The 19,928-nt window shown below is 47.9% G+C and overlaps 2 non-coding genes and 1 pseudogene across 2 annotated transcripts; all 3 read left to right on the top strand.

Moving 5' to 3' along the window:
* The first annotated feature begins 4,764 nt into the window (after positions 1–4,764).
* LOC124720582 lies at positions 4,765–4,882 on the top strand (annotated as a pseudogene).
* Positions 4,883–11,800: 6,918 nt separating this feature from the next.
* Positions 11,801–11,919, top strand: LOC124720744. The gene has a single exon (XR_007006259.1). It is a non-coding gene; the product is annotated as a 5S ribosomal RNA (ribosomal RNA).
* Positions 11,920–12,920: 1,001 nt separating this feature from the next.
* LOC124720743 lies at positions 12,921–13,039 on the top strand. Its single transcript, XR_007006258.1, has one exon. It is a non-coding gene; the product is annotated as a 5S ribosomal RNA (ribosomal RNA).
* Positions 13,040–19,928: the final 6,889 nt, after the last annotated feature.

Genomic DNA, 19,928 nt, shown 5'->3' with positions numbered 1-19,928 from the left:
CAATATATCACTGCGTACTGTGTCGATGTAATAAACATACAATTCCTATCCTGCACCATACAAAAATCGCCCCTTTTACATCATTCGTACATGTAATGTGAAGACAAACAGCACAGTACATATATCTACATCTGCATCCATATTACCTAAGCTACCTCACGGTGTTTGGCAGAGGGTATCTTGAGTACCTCTATCTGTTCTCCCTTCTATTCCAGTCTCGTATTGTTCGTGGAAAGAAGGATTGTCGGTATGCCTCTGTGTGGGCTCTAATCTCTCTGATTTTATCCTCATGGTAGGAGGCAGCAATATACTGCTTGACTCCTCGGTGAAGGTATGTTCTCGAAACTTCAACAAAAGCCCATACCGAGTCTTACACTGGAGTTTATCTATCATCTCTGTAACGCTTTCGCGATTACAAAATGATCCTGTAACAAAGCGCGCTGCTCTCCGTTGGATCTTCTCCATCTCTTCTATCAACCCTATCTGGTAAGGATCCCACACTGCTGAGCAGTATTCAAGCAGTGGGCGGACAAGCGTACTGTAACCTACTTCCTTTGTTTTCGGATTGCATTTCCTTAGGATTCTTCCAATGAATCTCAGTCTGGCATCTGCTTTACCGACGATCAACTTTATAAGATCATTCCATTTAAATCACTCCTAATGCCTAGTCCCAGATAATTTATGGTATTAACTGCTTCCAGTTGCTGGCCAGCTATTTTGTAGCTAAATGATAAAGGATCTATCTTTCTGTGTATTCGCAGCACATTACACTTGTCTACATTGAGATTCAATTGCCATTCCCTGCACCATGCGTCAATTCGCTGCAGATCCTCCTGCATTTCAGTACAATTTTCCATTGTTAAAACCTCTCGATACACCACAGCATCATCTGCAAAAAGCCTCAGTGAACTTCCAATGTCATGGATGTTTCTGGACGTTTCTGTACCCTCTGTAAAAGCTCATCAGCTAAAGAATGGGAAGAGGGAGAAAACACTACCTCTCCTTGACAATGCACCAACTCATCCGTCATGTGATATTTTAAACGAAAAAGACGAGGTCATAAAGGTAATATTTCTTCCACCTAACGTAACCTCCTTATTACAGCCCATGGATCAAGGCGTTATTGAGACTTTCAAACGATATTACAAGAAAGAATTGTTGCGTAAGTTATTGTTACAAAGAGAAGAGGATGGAGAAGAAAGTCTCTTAAGAAATCATAAGAATATTGACTTGAAAGACGCGTCCTTCATAATCAGCGCAGCATGGAATAGTGTAAAGGAAGAGAATTTGAAGTAAGCCTGGAATAAAATTTTGGACACAGAAGAAAATTCACAAGGTATGATTGAAAATGACGAATAGAATGATATGTCCAAAATTCTCGGTATGCTAAAAGAAATAGATTGCCACGAATGTGATGAAGAAGACGTTCATGAATGGATGATTATCGATGATGCAGATCCAGGACATCAAATCATGCAGGACAGCGAGATTGTAAATGTCGTCACTGATAAAGATGACGCCGCCAGCATCTCATCAATCAGTGCTGCAGAAAGTGAAGATGAAAGTATACCAGCAGCTTCTGAGGCGTTCACTTGTTTAGATACTGCCTTGTGATGGTTTGAGGCCCAAGATGAAAGTGACCCGTTTCAGATATCTGTAATGAAAAAAGTACGTGACTTAGCTGCTCGTAAGCGTGTAGGCTTGCTTAGACAGACCAAAATAAAGTATTTTTTTAAACGTTAATTCTGTATACTGTGTGTATTGTTCGTGCAAAATGCGTATGTAATATGTATATATTTATGTTTAATAAACTGTGCCACATACTATGTATTCCTACTGAAGTTGCCTTTGTATGTTACTTTGTAATACTAAAAGAGATGCCTGTTTTTATGAATAAATTTACTGTACAGTACTTCTTTTTGGCAAATAAACATGTACAGTTCGATTATCCGAACAAACCAGTTCTCCAAATGCCCATGTCCCCCAAGTACTTTGGATAATCGACGCTCTACTGTACCATTTTAGTGGTATTTGTCGATATCAAGCACACAGAAGTAGCCTTCCGATCGCTTGCTGAACATAATTCCGAATATACAGACTGGAAAATATTTATCTACAAATCCGAAATCTTAGCACTTATCCAATTTGCGAGCACCTCTACGTGAGAACTCACAGGAAACTAATATTTCCACTCTCGAATACTGATGTCGGTGATGTAACAGATTCCAAATCATCCCTGTAATTTACAAGGTCAACTAAGGTGTTTCTCATGTCTAGAGAACCGGCAAATGAGTCTTCCACGTGCTAGATTCCCACACCACAATCGATCTTCTCTCAACTAAATAAAGGCGCGAAATGTGCAGAAGCAGCCAACCAAACAATTTACACGGGAGGGAATAACGGTCCAGCGCAAACGCACCTCCATATTCAATCCTCTCAGATTTCCACTTCATCACGAAAGCCGTCTAACACATACTAAGTATTAGTTGGCATTCGCTCGTCTAGAGGACAACACAGTTAATTCATCTACATTCCTACACTCCAATAAGTCTCTCCATTCTGCCAACTCCTACCATTAACGGGAAACATGAATCATTCCCACCACAGGCCATGCATACACAGAATCATCCTACAAAACCAGTCACATACATGTTTTATCATTGTACTTACAATTAAATGTTTCAACCACAATTGAATGGCATTCGACAATGAGCGAAGTATCGGAAATACACCCAGCTGACGGCTGTGGCTCTGGAAATAGAAATATCTGTACCATTCTTATGACTTGACATACTCTTTCCTCTTCTATCACAGTATTCCACAGTCATCTCCTTTGCAGATGTAGGAACACAAACACATCCTTTATAAGCCTGATGCTCAAGGTGAATCTACCATGCATCCCCCACTACTACTAACTGATTGCCTACACTACGAAATAATACTGAGAGAAAATCAGCAATGGGTGGACATGTCCCATAAGTTTTTCTTGCGACTACTACCATTGTGTCTTAGAAAGAGAGACATAGTCGGTCAGATGGTAAAAACCCCCGTTCGCAACAACTGCTGCATGTTACTGTCACAAACGGTCTTGATTCATAAGGCGCACACAAGTATCCACGTGAAAAGCTATATGGGCTTTATAAATCGAGGTACGACATTACCTCGGAATGAGGTGGTCTTTCCGGACAAATACCGAGACGGTAATCGCTGGAGTGTATATTTTCAGACCAGCAGTCAGATTACACGTAGCCCACGATGCTACCTCGAGATAAAATCGCTGAATTTTGAAAGTGATTTGGCTAAGGAACGTGGTATGTAAGCGGTATTTGCGACTCCCGCACGCCGCCTCAGCTAGATATTTACATAGTACTTGTAACGTGTTCTCTCTCGATACCCCGTCAGAGGTTCTGCAATATATTCACTGAGTTATAGGCGATGACTGATTGAGAAAGATCAAAAACAGAAGTACTAGATGATGTGCTGATTCAGGTCGTAAGGAAATGTACACTAGCTTATCAAATCTCTAGTGTTCACTACATGCTAGAAAGGATATCCATGGTTGGGAATCAAGTCTTTCCATTCAATTACATACCTGCAGTGGATCCTATTGACAAGTCATTTAATGACTACAACCGCTACTCAATCACATTCCTGGCACTTTCATAGCTTGAAACGAGTCACCTATCTCGAACCTGACTGTTACAGAAAATTCCGACGTGGTATTAGTCACCTCTACGCATCTTTCTGTTGTGACAAAGATGCTTCCTTAAGCACTTTAAACAACTGTAATGGTACGAAAATGCAGTAATCAACTCAGTTTGAGGGAGAATGTGCTAACCAAGTTCGCCAGGAAGTCTTTGAAAACGACAAAACAGTACGAATCGGCAGATATGTTCTGAAATAGGTCAGCGCCTGTTGTTGTGTAGCGGTGTACAATTCCTACTTCGATATGTAATCATAAAGTTATTTTTTAGTCGTCTCGTCTCGTCTCCTCATCTCCTGCAGACGTTTCTTGTGCTTGCGCTGTTATATGGGCCACGACCCGAGCGGCAGCGAGCGGCAGTCTAGCAAAGTCGGGACAAGTCGGGACGGGGACAGGGACAGCGATAGGAATGGTGCGAATGCACTGCAAATTACGCAAACATCTCGTCTGAGGCGAGGCGAGGCGAGGCGAGGCGAGGCGAGGAAGCTCACATCGCCAGCAGTGGCGCCTTCCAACAAGACACTGCCACACCACGCACAGGCCGTACGCCGGTCGGCCGCGCGCCAGCCCTCCTGCGCTGGACACCAGGGACAAGATGCGTCTTCCGCGAGGGTCGAAGGCTGCACGCGCCAAGCGGATGACAGGAGGTGCAACGAGAAGCTGCGCGTCTCACACACACGGCGGCGCGCCCGCTAATTCGGCAGTCGCTCTGCTGGCACGTCGAATTGCGGAAGGAAGTGCTTACAATTACAATTCTGTTCATGTTTTATGTTGTAAAGATGTTATCTTGTAACGATGTAATGTTAATAAATAAATTTATAAATCTCACAAAATATATATATATATATATATATATATATATATATATATATATATATATATATATATATACGAAGCGCGTCCTTCCGGCACATAATTTTTGGAACTCAGGATTGCGTTCGCGCTAACGTGACGAATTGTCAATAAAAAAAATGCGGCTGCTTTCGACCGAAAAGTATGATTTGTGTGTGTTGGGATAAGAACCGAATGCGAATTCTGCCATGCGCGTACATTATATGGGCGCCAACAGCCATACCATGTTGAGTACACCGGTTCTCGTCCGATCACCGAAGTTAAGCGACATCGGACGTGGTTAGTACTTGGATGGGTGACCGCCTGGCAACACCTCGGTGCCTGGCGTGCAGTGTTTCCTTGTGCGACTGGGCCGGCGGCGCCTCGGCGTTCGTCTGTTTACTTTGCCACGTGGCTTTCTTTCTACTGAACTGTAAGTAATGGTTATACTTTACGATGACAGTGAAGAACGACAGAACAATGTTCAGTGCGAGTCTGATTGTTCTGTAGAGAAACCTTCGGCCATTGAGATTCATCGTTGGTTAATTGAGAATTTGTTGTTGTCTACTAATGATGTACTCGGTATTCAGTTCGATACGTTTTTAAATTCTTTCTTAAAACTGAAATCTTCCGATCTGTGTGATGCTGTTGTTTCTGTTAATGACGGTGTTCGCAGATTTCGTCACCTTAACGGAAATATTAGTAATGTCACTGGGTCTCATGCTGGTTTTGGCCTTCGACAAATACGGATATTTAACCTTCCGTTTGAAATTCGCAACGACACTATTTCTCGTCACTTGCGGCCATATGGCACTGTTTTATCTGTTGTGAAAGAGAAATGGTCGTCTGCGTACATATTTCAAGTCGAGAACGGTGTGCGCAGTGTTAAGATGGTGGTCAGGCAGCATATTCTGTCTTTTATTTTGGTGAACGGCCACCGTGCGTTTGTCACGTACAGTGGCCAGCCACAGACTTGCTCCTTTTGTAATGGTGTCGGACATTACCGGTAGGATTGTCCGAAGCGCAAACGGCCTGTTCAGCTACCACTTGAGGCCAATTTGCAAGGAGCTAGTTTTGCTTCCGTCGCCGCTATGGTCTTGGGTTCCGCCCCCCCCCCCCCCCCCACCCCGCGCCCGCGCGGCTTGCGGCAGATGTTAATCTTGCTGCCGCCGCGGAAGCGATGGATGTGTCTGCTGATGCTACTGTCTCTGTTCTTGCGACTACCGGCCAGGAATATTTGTTCGCGGTTTCGGAAAACGTGCCTGCTGTTCTTCAACCGGTTGTGGGTGCTGTTGTGTCGGAGGCTGTCTCTGACTCCGTGCCGCCGTCGGTAACCGATGTTGTTCCGCACCCTAATTCGGACCCTGTTGCACCTATTGTGTCGCAGTCGGCACCCTCTCCTTCTGTGCCTGCACCCGTCGTTGTACCCTCTGATGTTTCTGAGCCTAATCCTGTTGCGGAATCGCGCGATATTTTTGTGGAACCCAAACCGCAACGGGATGACGTTCGTTCTCGGAGTTCCAGTCGGCAACGCTTCCGCAGTGTCAGTAGCTCCCCTTCTTACGACGGGGGTTCCACGCGGCGTGACCGTAGTCCGTCCCCGGTAGGGCGCTCCCCCGCCTCTTCTTGGGCGTCGCAACGCCGTGCCGCGCGGCGCGACTTCGACGTGGAGCTACGGCCGCCTCAGGCTTCCGGCTCCGGGCGCCAGCCGCCGCGCAAACAGCAACAACAACAGTCGCCGCGGGCCTCTTCTCGCCACGCGCAGTCCGCTGATCTGGGTGATGCCGCGCAGCAACGTGACGTTGCTGTTCGCCATCTGCGGACTGTGTTAAGTCAACCCGCCTCTGTAGACGTGCCTGTTTTAGCGCCCGACACTGTCTCGGCTGTGACTGCGGCACCTATGTCGACGAAACGGAAGGCTGAGGATGTCCACCGACGTCGCGCTGGTCCTTCTATCCACGACCGCGTGTCGGTGCCTCCCTCCGACGTGCAGATGCCCGTCAGGGATCCTGTATCGGTCGCTTCTGCCGTGCCAGCTACTGCCACCCTGCCACCCCTCTCCCCCTTCGAGCCTTTGGAGTGGGCGAAGGATGTTGTGGAGGGTGAGGAGACATAGTGTGTGTCCTGTGTGCCCCCTCCTCTGTCGTGCACCTGCACATTCCGTGTTTTTTGTGTGTTTTTACTTTTGTGTGTCTTTTAACTGTGTGAGTCTATGACTTACGATTTTAGCCAGTGGAATGTTGTCACTATTAATCTTAACAAGTTGAGCCACCCGTGCAAGTTACTGGCTTTTCAGGCCTTTTTACGTGATCACCACTGCCATGTTGTCTTTTTGCAGGAGGTGACGCGCGATGCACTTGTCTTTTTACACGATTTTAGTGACTTTATTGTTGTTGACAATGTTTTACCGGATTCCAATGCAGGAACTGCCATTTTAGTCCGTTCTGACCTTGCTATTTCCGACGTTGCTATTTTACCAAATGGTCGTGCTGTTAGTTGCACTAAACTGGGCGTTGTCTTTGTTAACGTTTATGCCCCGTCTGGGAACGATAAGCCGGCGAGGGCTGTTTTTTATGGGCAGGAACTGTGTGCACTGCTACACCGGAATGTGGATGCTTTCGTTGTCGGCGGCGATTTTAATTGCGTTTTAGATGTTGTCGATCAGGTGCCTCGTCCTAACATTTGTCGCGAGCTCGGCGACTTGATTCGCAGTTTTCAGCTCGTTGATACGTGGCGTGTTTTAAACCCTGACGTCACCCACTATACTCATTTTTATCCCACGGGGCACAGCCGCCTGGACAGAATTTACATTTCTGCCTCGCTTTCTGCCCGAATTTGCCGCACGGAAATGTTTCCCGTGCTGTTTTCTGATCATTCCGGTTACCTTTGCCAGCTTTTATTGCCTAAATTCTGTATTCCCAGACGACCGACTCTGTGGAAATTTAATTGTGCTTTATTGAACGACGACCATTTTGTGACGTGTTTCACCAATCGGTGGCACAAATTACTCGAGACTAGGCGAGGTGACTGTAGTGTGCTGGAGTGGTGGGTTGGGGAGGCCAAGCCGGTGATCCGGCGGTTTTTAATGGATTTTAGCCGCGAGGCGGCTCGTTGGCGTCGCGCTACGGCCCTTTTCCATCAGGCGTGTTTACAAGGCCTCGCGCTGCGCGTGACGTCACAGCCTGCCTTGCTGCCCGCTTTTAAGCAATTCCAGCGTAAGCTTCTCGATGATTTGCGTGCTGTTAGTGCCGGTGTCGTCGTCCGCAGCCAGCCTGTGGGGGTTGTGGATGGCGAACCTTTGTCGCTTTACCATCTGACCAGGGAACGAAGGCGGCGCGCCCGTCTGCACATCAGTACCTGGAAAAAGTGCGACGGCGGACGGACTACTGTCCAGTCCGACATTGAGCGGGATATTTTTCATCATTTTAGTTCCCTTTTCCGTGCGCTGGATGTTGATTGTGATGCGTTGCGGGATTTTTTACAAGTCATACCTCATGTTTTAACTCGTGCGGATAGGACGCATTTAAATGCTGCTTATGTACCTGACGACCTGTACGACGCTATCCGACGAAGCCCTAAGTGTAAATCGCCTGGTCCCGACGGCATTCCTGCTGAATTTTATTTGAAGTTTTATGATCTTTTTCGTGATGTTTTTGTAGCTCTTTTAAATGAAATACGGGATGGTGCTGTTATCCCTGCTGCGTTTGAGGAGGGGGTAGTGACCTTAGTACCTAAATCGACTGCGACGCCCTGTATTGACGCTGTTCGGCCGATCACCTTACTTAACGCCGACTTTAAGATTGTGACGCGCTGTGTGGCTCAGCGCCTTAAAGTTGTTTTACCGTCGGTTCTCAGTGACAGTCAATCATGTGCGGTGCCGGGTCGAAACATTTTTGACGCCGTTCTCGCATATCGCGACTGTATCGGCTTTGTTAAACGTGCGAGAGTGCCGACAGCTGCCATCTTATTGATTGACTTCAAAAATGCTTTCGACCGCGTTAGCCATGTATACCTCCGCCAGGTTCTTGTGCGGATGGGATTCGGCCTTAAGTTTACGACTGTGGTAAAGCATCTTTTACAGAATGCGACGTCACGAGTTAGTGTCAACGGCCGCTTGACGCCGGCTTTCCGTGTTGGGCGCTCGGTGCGGCAGGGGTGTCCCCTTTCGATGGCCCTTTTTTCTGTCGCCTTAGATCCGTTGCTGCGGATTATCGGCCGCGAATGCCGCGGCATTCAGGTCGGGGCAGACCGCCTCATTTGTAAGGCATACGCCGACGACCTTGGTGTTTTTCTTGGCCATTCCGATGGCGTTGACAATTTATATGGCGCACTGCAACGCTTTGAAAAAGCCACAGGTGCCATTGTCAACCCTGCTAAGACTGTTTGTTTGCCTCTTACACCCCGCGCACGGTCCTTACAGCGGAACTGGTTCTGCGTCCGCGAACAGCAGAAAGTCCTGGGCGTGCTTTTTTCTTCTCACCCACAACGGATGGAGGCGCTTAATTGGCGGTCCACGCTGCACAAGGTGCGTGCCGTTGCCAAGATCTATGCGGCTCGCACGTTGGCGCTTCGTGATAAGGTGGCCTTGATCAATACTACCATTCTGGCCAGGGCGTGGTATCTCGCACAGGTCCTTCCACTGCCTCGGCAATTGGAACGTGCCCTCAAGCAGGCGGTGTATTGGTTTTTATGGCGAGGTGACATTTTTAAGGTCTCGTATGACACTTGTTCTCTCAGCCCGACAGATGGTGGTTTGGGTCTAGTAGATCTACGCGCGAAGTGCTCTGCTCTGTTTTGGAAACGGACCGCTGTTGTGATGGAGAGGGCCCCGAACGGTACCACTGCGGCGGTCTTCAATCTGTATCGTCCTCCATCTGCGGCGGCGCCGGTGAATGTCTCGCACATTCCCTTTTCTCTTAATTATGTGCGTCGCTACTATATGGAAAACAGCTACTTGGAGCTCTGTGACGTTCCCAGCCTTCGAGTCAGCGACGTCGCTTCTGCTTTCCGTGGGTCTACTGTGCGTTGTAAGTGGGAGTATCGGCTACCGTGGTATAACTGGGTCACGGTATGGAAAAATCTTGCCAGCAATGTTCTTCCTCCCTCTGTACACGCAGTGTGGTACAAGGTTGTGCATCGTACCTTCCCTACGAATGCGAAGCTCCACTCCATTAATCTCATCTCGTCTGGAGCTTGTGACCTGTGTGCTGTGGAGGATACGCTTGAACACCGTTTCGTGTGTGGCCATTTTTGCAGTGTTTGGCATACCGCCCGCGATATGGTTCGCCTTATCAATCGGGTGGATACGCGCTCTGTTTTGCCGACAGACGTCTTAATCCCTCAGTGCGCCGCCTACCCGAATACTAAGAAGAATGCCACGGTGTGGCTCCTGGGTCATACCGTTTTTGCAATGTTTTCCCTGAAATTGACAACCGAATTTGACTTTCTTACGTACTTATGGACTCAGCATGAACAAACTGCAGCCATGCCTGGCTATCGTGCTAATTTCGCGAATTTTTTGCAGGTTGCCCTTGCTCATGCTTTTACTCGGATGTCGATGGCTACTTAACATGGTTTGATGATTTGGTATACTCTTCTACTTTGACCGCTCGTGTTGTGTTTTCCAGGAACGTACAATTATTGAAATTTGTGTAATCAGAGGTACTCTACTTTTTATTCTTTGTGTTCCTTTTCATTTCCGGTATGGTTTACCTTCTCCTTGATTCTGATTATTTTTATGCTGTGGACATCGGCAATTTCTTTTTGCAGAACTTTCTCATGTAGGTCTCCCAAGTGGCGGCAGTACTATCTTTTAGTCTTTCCTGTATTATCGCGCAGTGCCTTTAATTTCGTTCTTCTCCACTTGTTGGACATACTCCTCTGCTTTACTGGTGTGGAACTTTCCCAGTAATAGTACACCTGAGGAGGTGGCTTCTTTTTCTAGTTTTGTGTTTTGTATTTTTCTATACTGGACTCTTGTTTTTCTGGTGGATTACTTGTCTCCATTTAGAAGATTTTTTGGATTATGGTTTTTTCTTTGAACCTGTCGCTTTAAAAAAAAAAAAAAAAACGTGCTGTTGGCTCCCTTTCATTTACCTTTCTTTTTTTATACCGCCCTCTTTCCATACCACCGTTATGTTAAAAAAAAAAAAAAAACGTGCTGTTGGCTCCCCTTCATTTACTTTTTTTTTTATACCGCCCTCTTTCCATACCACCGTTGTGTTAAATAAAAAAAAAAAAAAAAACGTGCTGTTGGCTCCCCTTCATTTACTTTTTTTTTTTTTTATACCGCCCTCTTTCCATACCACCGTTGTGTTGTGACAAAGATTCTTGCTTAAGCATTTTAAACTACTGTAATGACCATAAAGTACGAAATTGCAGTAATTGTCTCAGTTTGAGGGAGAATGTGCTAACCAAGTTCGCCAGGAAGTCTTTGAAAACGACAAAACAGTACGAATCGGCAGATATGTTCTGAAATACGTCAGCGCCTGTTGTTGTGTAGCGGTGTACAATTCCTACTTCGATATGTAATCATAAAGTTATTCTTTAGTCGTCTCGTCTCGTCTCCTCATCTCCTGCAGACTTTTCTTGTGCTTGCGCTGTTATATGGGCCACGACCCGAGCGGCAGCGAGCGGCAGTCGGGACAAGTCGGGACAAGTCGGGACGGGGACAGGGACAGCGATAGGAATGGTGCGAATGCACTGCAAATTACGCAAACATCTCGTCTGATGCGAGGAAGCTCACATCGCCAGCAGTGGCGCCCTCCAACAGGAACTTCCACACCCCGTACAGGCCATACGCCGGTCGGCCGCGCGCCAGCCATCCACTGGACACCAGGGACAAGATGCGTCTTCCGCGAGTGTCGAAGGCTGCACGCGCCAAGCGGATGACAGGAGGTGCAACGAGAAGCTGCGCGTCTCACACACACGGCGGCGCGCCCGCTAGTTCGGCAGTCGCTCTGCTGGCACGTCGGATTGCGGAAGGAAGTGCTTACAATTACAATTCTGTTCATGTTTTATGTTGTAAAGTTGTTACCTTGTAACGATGTAATGTTAATAAATAAATTTATAAAGCTCACAAAAAAAAAAAAACACGAAGCACGTCCTTCCGGCTCATAAGTTTTGGAACTCAGGATTGCGTTCGCGCTAACGTGACGAATTGTCAATAAAAGAAAATGCGGCTGCTTTCGACCGAAAAGTAAGATTTTGTGTGTGTTGGGATAAGAACCGAATGCGAATTCTGCCATGCGCCAACATTATATGGGCGCCAACGGCCATACCATGTTGAGTACACCGGTTCTCGTCCGATCACCGAAGTTAAGCAACATCGGGCGTGGTTAGTACTTGGATGGGTGACCGCCTGGGAACACCACGTGCTGTTGGCTCCCCTTCATTTACTTTTTTTTTTTTTTTATACCGCCCTCTTTCCATACCACCGTTGTGTTGTGACAAAGATTCTTGCTTAAGCATTTTAAACTACTGTAATGACCATAAAGTACGAAATTGCAGTAATTGTCTCAGTTTGAGGGAGAATGTGCTAACCAAGTTCGCCAGGAAGTCTTTGAAAACGACAAAACAGTACGAATCGGCAGATATGTTCTGAAATACGTCAGCGCCTGTTGTTGTGTAGCGGTGTACAATTCCTACTTCGATATGTAATCATAAAGTTATTCTTTAGTCGTCTCGTCTCGTCTCCTCATCTCCTGCAGACGTTTCTTGTGCTTGCGCTGTTATATGGGCCACGACCCGAGCGGCAGCGAGCGGCAGTCGGGACAAGTCGGGACGGGGACAGGGACAGCGATAGGAATGGTGCGAATGCACTGCAAATTACGCAAACATCTCGTCTGATGCGAGGAAGCTCACATCGCCAGCAGTGGCGCCCTCCAACAGGAACTTCCACACCCCGTACAGGCCATACGCCGGTCGGCCGCGCGCCAGCCATCCACTGGACACCAGGGACAAGATGCGTCTTCCGCGAGTGTCGAAGGCTGCACGCGCCAAGCGGATGACAGGAGGTGCAACGAGAAGCTGCGCGTCTCACACACACGGCGGCGCGCCCGCTAGTTCGGCAGTCGCTCTGCTGGCACGTCGGATTGCGGAAGGAAGTGCTTACAATTACAATTCTGTTCATGTTTTATGTTGTAAAGTTGTTACCTTGTAACGATGTAATGTTAATAAATAAATTTATAAAGCTCACAAAAAAAAAAAAAAACACGAAGCACGTCCTTCCGGCTCATAAGTTTTGGAACTCAGGATTGCGTTCGCGCTAACGTGACGAATTGTCAATAAAAAAAAATGCGGCTGCTTTCGACCGAAAAGTAAGATTTTGTGTGTGTTGGGATAAGAACCGAATACGAATTCTGCCATGCGCCAACATTATATGGGCGCCAACGGCCATACCATGTTGAGTACACCGGTTCTCGTCCGATCACCGAAGTTAAGCAACATCGGGCGTGGTTAGTACTTGGATGGGTGACCGCCTGGGAACACCACGTGCTGTTGGCTCCCCTTCATTTACTTTTTTTTTTTTTTTTTTATACCGCCCTCTTTCCATACCACCGTTGTGTTGTGACAAAGATTCTTGCTTAAGCATTTTAAACTACTGTAATGACCATAAAGTACGAAATTGCAGTAATTGTCTCAGTTTGAGGGAGAATGTGCTAACCAAGTTCGCCAGGAAGTCTTTGAAAACGACAAAACAGTACGAATCGGCAGATATGTTCTGAAATACGTCAGCGCCTGTTGTTGTGTAGCGGTGTACAATTCCTACTTCGATATGTAATCATAAAGTTATTCTTTAGTCGTCTCGTCTCGTCTCCTCATCTCCTGCAGACGTTTCTTGTGCTTGCGCTGTTATATGGGCCACGACCCGAGCGGCAGCGAGCGGCAGTCGGGACAAGTCGGGACAAGTCGGGACGGGGACAGGGACAGCGATAGGAATGGTGCGAATGCACTGCAAATTACGCAAACACCTCGTCTGAGGCGAGGCGAGGCGAGGCGAGGAAGCTCACATCGCCAGCAGTGGCGCCCTCCAACAAGACACTGCCACACCCCGCACAGGCCATACGCCGGTCGGCCGCGCGCCAGCCCGGACGTGTGTTCGGCTCGTGCCTGCTGCCACCTTTGTGTGCTGCAGGCGGTGTCTTCGTCGCGTGTTTGGTGCTGCGCCTCGCAGCGTTCTCTCTTCTCTACTAGTTCCTGTAAGTTTATTGACGCTTTATTATGAATCGTGCTAACTCCGTACAGTGTGTTTTTGATAGGAACGCGGCTAGACCGTCTCCTTTTGATGTTCACGAATGGATATTTTCCGAATTGCGTATTCCTGAATCTGATTTGGTCGGCATTCAGCTCGATTTTATTCAAAACTCTGTCTTTTTGAAACTTCCGAACGCGGATTGTGTCGATAAGCTAGTTACTGACAGTGGCGGCGTTAAGAAATTTAAGCACGTGGACGGTACTTTGTCTGATGTTTTGATACTGCCGGCAGGCTTCGGCATTCGAAATGTGAAGGTTTATAATGTTCCCTTTGAGTGCCCCAATGAGGCCATTGCTCGTAAACTTGGCGAATTTGGCACTGTTCTAAGTGTGGAGAATGATGTGTGGCCTGCAGGTTTTAGGTACCGGGTTTTGAGTGGTGTTCGGACAGTACGTGTAGATTTAAAGAAACATATACCCTCGTATCTGATCATTGCTGGCACGCGAGCTTTCCTTAGCTATAGTGGGCAGCCGCAGACGTGCTCAGTGTGTGGCAAAACAGATCATTTGCGACAAACTTGCACTTTACGCAGGCCGGTACAGCTGCCGCGCGAAGCTGTTGACAACACCACGTATGCAGGCGCGTTGGTTGGACCCCCCTCAGTCGCCCCGACCGACCGACAGGCTTCTGCCGCTCCTGCGGCTGTGGCTGCTGTGTCCGATCATGTGACTCCGCCGACAGTTGTCGTGCCCCCGGTTGTGTCGGAACAAAGTTTACCTGCCGAACTCACCCCTCGCGACGTCAGTATTGCTGATTTGCCAGCCGTAAGTGTTTCGGACGTGCCTGTTGGGGAGTCTTCTGAAATGTTGGTCGAGTCTCCCCGGCCGATTTCCGTCCCCGCCCCACCGACAGACAAGCGGAAATTGCAGTCACAACCGGGCCTGTCCACTTCTGGCGAGGCGGATGCTAGCAGCGCAGAAAGTGAGGTGTCCCAAGTTTCCACCCAGTCCGCCCCTGCCGATCCCAAACCAAAGCGTAGGCGGTCTAAGAAACGTTCGAAAACGGCGCCCACTGAGGGCGACGGCGTTTCCTTCGAACAGGCCGTTGAGGGACTAACGGATTCCTTGGTCCAAGAGCGTCGCGACGCACCTTTTGTGCACGGTCCACCTGTGTCGGTGCCCGCCACCCCCGCTTCCCGGGCCGTCCCGGATGCCCCACCTGTTCCTTCGGACACCATGCAGTGGTCTGAAGATGTGGAGGAGGATAATTTTTTCTAGTTTTGCTTAAGTGAAAGAGTCCACCCTGACGCGTGCCTTCCACCAGTTGCGCGTCCTGACACTTAATGTCAATAGAATTCGCAGTGCCCGTAAAATTGACGCCCTTTTACACTTTTTGCAATCTGCTTGTTGTGATGTGATTTTCCTTCAAGAACTTACAGCTGACGTTGTCCCGCATCTTACTGCGTTTAATGTTATTCTTAATATTGATCCGGAAGTAGGATTTGGTACGGCGATTTTAATCATGCCCGGTTTAGAGTATAACAACATAGCAATTTTACCGGATGGACGAGGGGTGGCGTGTGTAATCTGCGACATATTTTTTGTTAACGTGTATGCCCCCTCTGGAACTGATAATAAACGTCTGAGGAATACCTTTTTCGCTCATGATGTATGTCAGCTTTTCCATCGAAACCACCGACGGATCATCTTCGGTGGCGATTTTAATTGTGTTTTACGTGACGCCGACCAGGAGCCGGCGGCGAATAAGTGTCTTGCACTGCAAAATTTAGTTGACATTTACAAATTTAAGGACACGTGGCTTCGTTTTAGTCCGACTGCTGCAGGTTTTACTTATTTTTATCCTACTGGGCATAGCAGATTGGACAGAATTTATATCTCGCCGGATCTTACTGCTTCCATCTTGCAGGCAGAAGTTGCTCCCGTCTCTTTTTCGGATCATTGTGGTTATTTGTGTGCTTTTAATGTCCCGTACGTTCGCCCGGAACGTACGCGCTCCTATTGGAAATTCAATGTTAGTGTTTTGGATGACGTCAGTCTTGTCGAACAGGTGCATTTGTTGTGGCGCCAACTTCTTCAGCGCCGCCCGCAGGCGAGTTCTACTGTCGATTGGTGGCTCCGTCACGCTAAACCGGCCATTCGTAGTTTGCTCATCAATTACTGTCGTGACAAGGCCCATTGGGACATGATGACGGTCGATTTTTATCGCGATTGTTTACGGGATTTAATTACTCGGGTTACCGACCGCCCTGAGCTACTTCCCACGTTACGGAAGATTAAAGCGAAGATTTTAAACCATCTGTATCGCAAGGCACAGGGCTCTGTTGTCCGCAGCAGGCCTTTCGATCCTACGTTGAAGGAACCACTTTCCTTGTATCATTTACGACGAGCCCGTCTGCGGCGTGAAAAACTTTTATTCAAGGACTGGATTACGCGTGACGGCCTTAAGACTTCAGATCGACGGGTGATTCAGGACGAAATTTACGATCACTATTCTCGTCTCTTTCAATTTCAACCTTTGAATGACGCCTCCTTGCAGACATTTTTACGTGATCTGCCTTCCATTTTAACGCCTCAGGATAGACTTCTTTTAAATGAGCGTTTTACAGCTGATGATGTTTCTGCCGCTGTTCAGGCTAGCCCGAAGGGAAAAGCCCCTGGCAATGACGGAATTCCTGTCGAATTTTATGTTAAATTTTCCGGCCTTTTCACTGACATTTTCGTTGCCATGGTCAATGAAATCCATAACGGCCTCGATGTGCCGGACGAATTTTTAGAGGGGCTCATCGTCCTCGTCCCGAAAACAACTGGCACCCCAAGTGCGATGACTTTACGGCCGATTACTTTATTAAACGCCGATTATAAAATCGTCGCGCGCTGCTTTTCACACCGTCTGCGGCCGGCGTTGAAGTCCGTCATTAGCCCATCTCAATCGTGTGCCGTACCTGGACGGAATATTTATGACGCTGTCCTCGCGTATCGTGAATGTATCGCTTCTGCCGCATCCAGCCGTGGCGGCCGAGCTGCGATACTCTCCATTGATTTTCACAACGCGTTCGACAGAATCAGTCACGAGTACTTGCGGCGGGTCATGACTAAGTTCGGGTTTGGTTTCAAATTCACGCATGTGATATCCAACCTTTTGAAATCGGCTACTTCCCGAATCCTTTTTCATGGCCAGGCCAGTGATGTCCTCAGGCTGAACAGGTCCGTTCGCCAAGGGTGCCCACTTTCCATGGGATTATTCGTCTTAGCCTTGGATCCTCTACTCCGCAAAATAACGGCTGTTTGCCACGGTGTACCGTTTGGTGCGGGTTCGCTTGTCTGTCGGGCGTATGCTGATGACTTGGGGGTTTTTATCCAACGCCCCGACGATATTGATGCGCTCCGTCTCCTCCTTCAACAGTTTGAAACGGCATCGGGTGCGGTTGTCAACCCCCGTAAGTCCATCTTACTGCCGCTTACTGTGACCATGAGAGATGTCCGTCGTGATTGGTATACCGTACAGTTGCGGCATAAGATTCTTGGGATCCAGATGACTCCAAATGTACAACGGATGACGGTGTTAAATTGGCGCGCGGTGTTATATTCTGTTCGGGCGGCGACTCAGGCTGCCGCCAAACGAAATTTATCATTGCTGGAGAGGGTTTCGATTGTTAATACCCAGATGTTGGCCAAGGCCTGGTACTTGGCTCAAGTTTTGCCGGTGCCGAAGGAGATCGAACGGGCCATCAAGCATGCTGTTTCTTGGCTGGTCTGGCGAGGCGAAATTTTTAAAGTCGCCTACAATGTTTGTACGCTCCCGCCGGACAGAGGCGGCCTCGGTATGGTCGATTTTCCTTCCAAGTGTGCTGCTCTTTTGCTCCACCGGACCAACTGTGTGATCGCCACTGCCGGGCAGTGCCCCACGTCTGCACTCTTCGATCTTTACCGCCCAGCTTCTCTCCGCGCGCCTGTCTCTGTCCAGGCTATCCCGTCTCAATTGAATTTCGTTCGCCAGTATTTCCTCCACACGAGCTATCTGATAGGTGACGACCGGCGCCGGGGTAACGTCCGCGCGATCGCAGAGGCCCTCCGTGGAACTCCGCCGACTAACAAATGGGAGTTGCGGCTGCCGCAATACGATTGGCGGACGGTGTGGTCCAATATTTCCAGTCCGTTGTTGACATCCGATGTTCGGGACACCTGGTATAAAGTTGTGAATCGCACCGTTGCCACGAATGCGAAACTCCACGCGATCAATCTCCTCCCGAGTGGCCTCTGTGGGCGGTGCGCGGCTGAAGACACGATCGAACACCGATTTGTGTGCCCCCAGTTTAAAGAGGTGTGGGATGCCACCTGTGCGATGTTGGCGTTGATCAATAGGACTACCCCGCGTGCCGTACAGCCCTTGTATATCCTGGTTCCCGACTGGCGGCCGTATCCTGCCACCAAGAGAAACGCTACCGTGTGGATTGCCGCACATGCCGCACATGCGATTTTCTCTCTCCGACTCACGGATCGCTTGCAGTTCTTGACATATCTTTGGGACTATTATGGACGGGAGAAACAGAATCCGAAATGTGTTTCCCATTATGCCCGATTTTTAGATGTCGCTTTACGGACCGCCTTTACCACTTTAAATATTTCTCTCCTGCCATGATTATGTCCTTCCATTTCCACTGTACTTTTTGGCGGGACATGCGGAATGATGTATATATTATCTATTTTCTTGATGTCTGACAGTCAATTTGTCTCACCGGCTCGACTTTCATCCCGCCATTTTGAGCGGTTGTTCTTAGGATTCTTCCTATTAGTCTTCTCTCCTGGATTTGACGTTTGTTCCCTAATTGCTGACATTTACTTCATTTTTGTGACTATTTCTGGACCGTCGTTGACTTGTTCCTGAACTTTGGAACGGTGCTTCCAGATACTTTGTGTTTGTAATGGTTGCCTTCTGGGCACGGAAATCCAGCTTATCAAGCTTCTCGAGACGACGAAATATGTTTGCTGCTGCCGGAATTGCGTAGACTTCGCCATTCCCGTGCGCCAGACATATTTGGCGATGTTGAGTGTGGTTGTTTTTTGAGAGTTCCTTTCTTTGCCTTACTCTGGCGGCGGTGGGCTACCGCTGCCGACTTGTGGTTAATGTCCTCCGAGCATGGTTTTCATTTGTGTTTCGCGTCTTCGTGATTTCTTCCTTACGTTCCGTTATTCCACGTTTCTCGGGTTGGGAGGGCGCCGGAGACACTGTGGCCAGGCCTCGGATTGCGACCCCTGCCTGCTTTGCCTCCGTAACCACCCTGGCCTGATCTTCCGAGAAAGTATATTTAGTTCATTATCAAAACACAAAAAAAAAAAAAAAAAAAAAAAAAAAAAATATATATATATAAAAATGCTCTGTCACACTTTAGTCAAGGGAGTACGACACCCCACTCTTTCCGTTATTCCCCGTTTCTCGGGTTGGGAGGGCGTCGGAGACGCTGTGGCCAGGCCTCGGATTGCGACCCCTGCCTGCTTTGCCTCCGTAACCACCCTGGCCTGATCTTCCAAGAAAGTATATTTAGTTTTTTTTTTCAACAAAAAAAAAAAAAAAAAAAAAAAAAAAAGTTCTCGTCCGATCACCGAAGTTTAAAAAAAAAAAAAAAAAAGTTCTCGTCCGATCACCGAAGTTAAGTATCATTGGGCCCGGTTAGTACTTGGATGGGTGACCGCCTGGGAAACCCGGGTGCTGTTGGCTTCCTTCCCTTTTTTTTTTGTTATTATGTCGCTACCCCTGCCAGCCCAATTCTCAAACTACCTTTCTGTTGTGACAAAGATGCTTCCTTAAGCCTTTTAAACTACTGTAATGGTAAAAAAAAAAAAAAGTTCTCGTCCGATCACCGAAGTTAAGCAACATCGGGCGTGGTTAGTACTTGGATGGGTGACCGCCTGGGAACACCACGTGCTGTTGGCTCCCCTTCATTTACTTTTTTTTTTTTTTTTATACCGCCCTCTTTCCATACCACCGTTGTGTTGTGACAAAGATTCTTGCTTAAGCATTTTAAACTACTGTAATGACCATAAAGTACGAAATTGCAGTAATCGTCTCAGTTTGAGGGAGAATGTGCTAACCAAGTTCGCCAGGAAGTCTTTGAAAACGACAAAACAGTACGAATCGGCAGATATGTTCTGAAATACGACAGCGCCTGTTGTTGTGTAG

Source organism: Schistocerca piceifrons, chromosome 11, assembly GCF_021461385.2.
Source record: "Schistocerca piceifrons isolate TAMUIC-IGC-003096 chromosome 11, iqSchPice1.1, whole genome shotgun sequence".
Classification (NCBI taxonomy): Eukaryota; Metazoa; Arthropoda; class Insecta; order Orthoptera; family Acrididae; genus Schistocerca; species Schistocerca piceifrons.
Note: the sequence above shows the minus strand (reverse complement) of the source record. Positions and strands in the feature narration are given on the sequence as shown.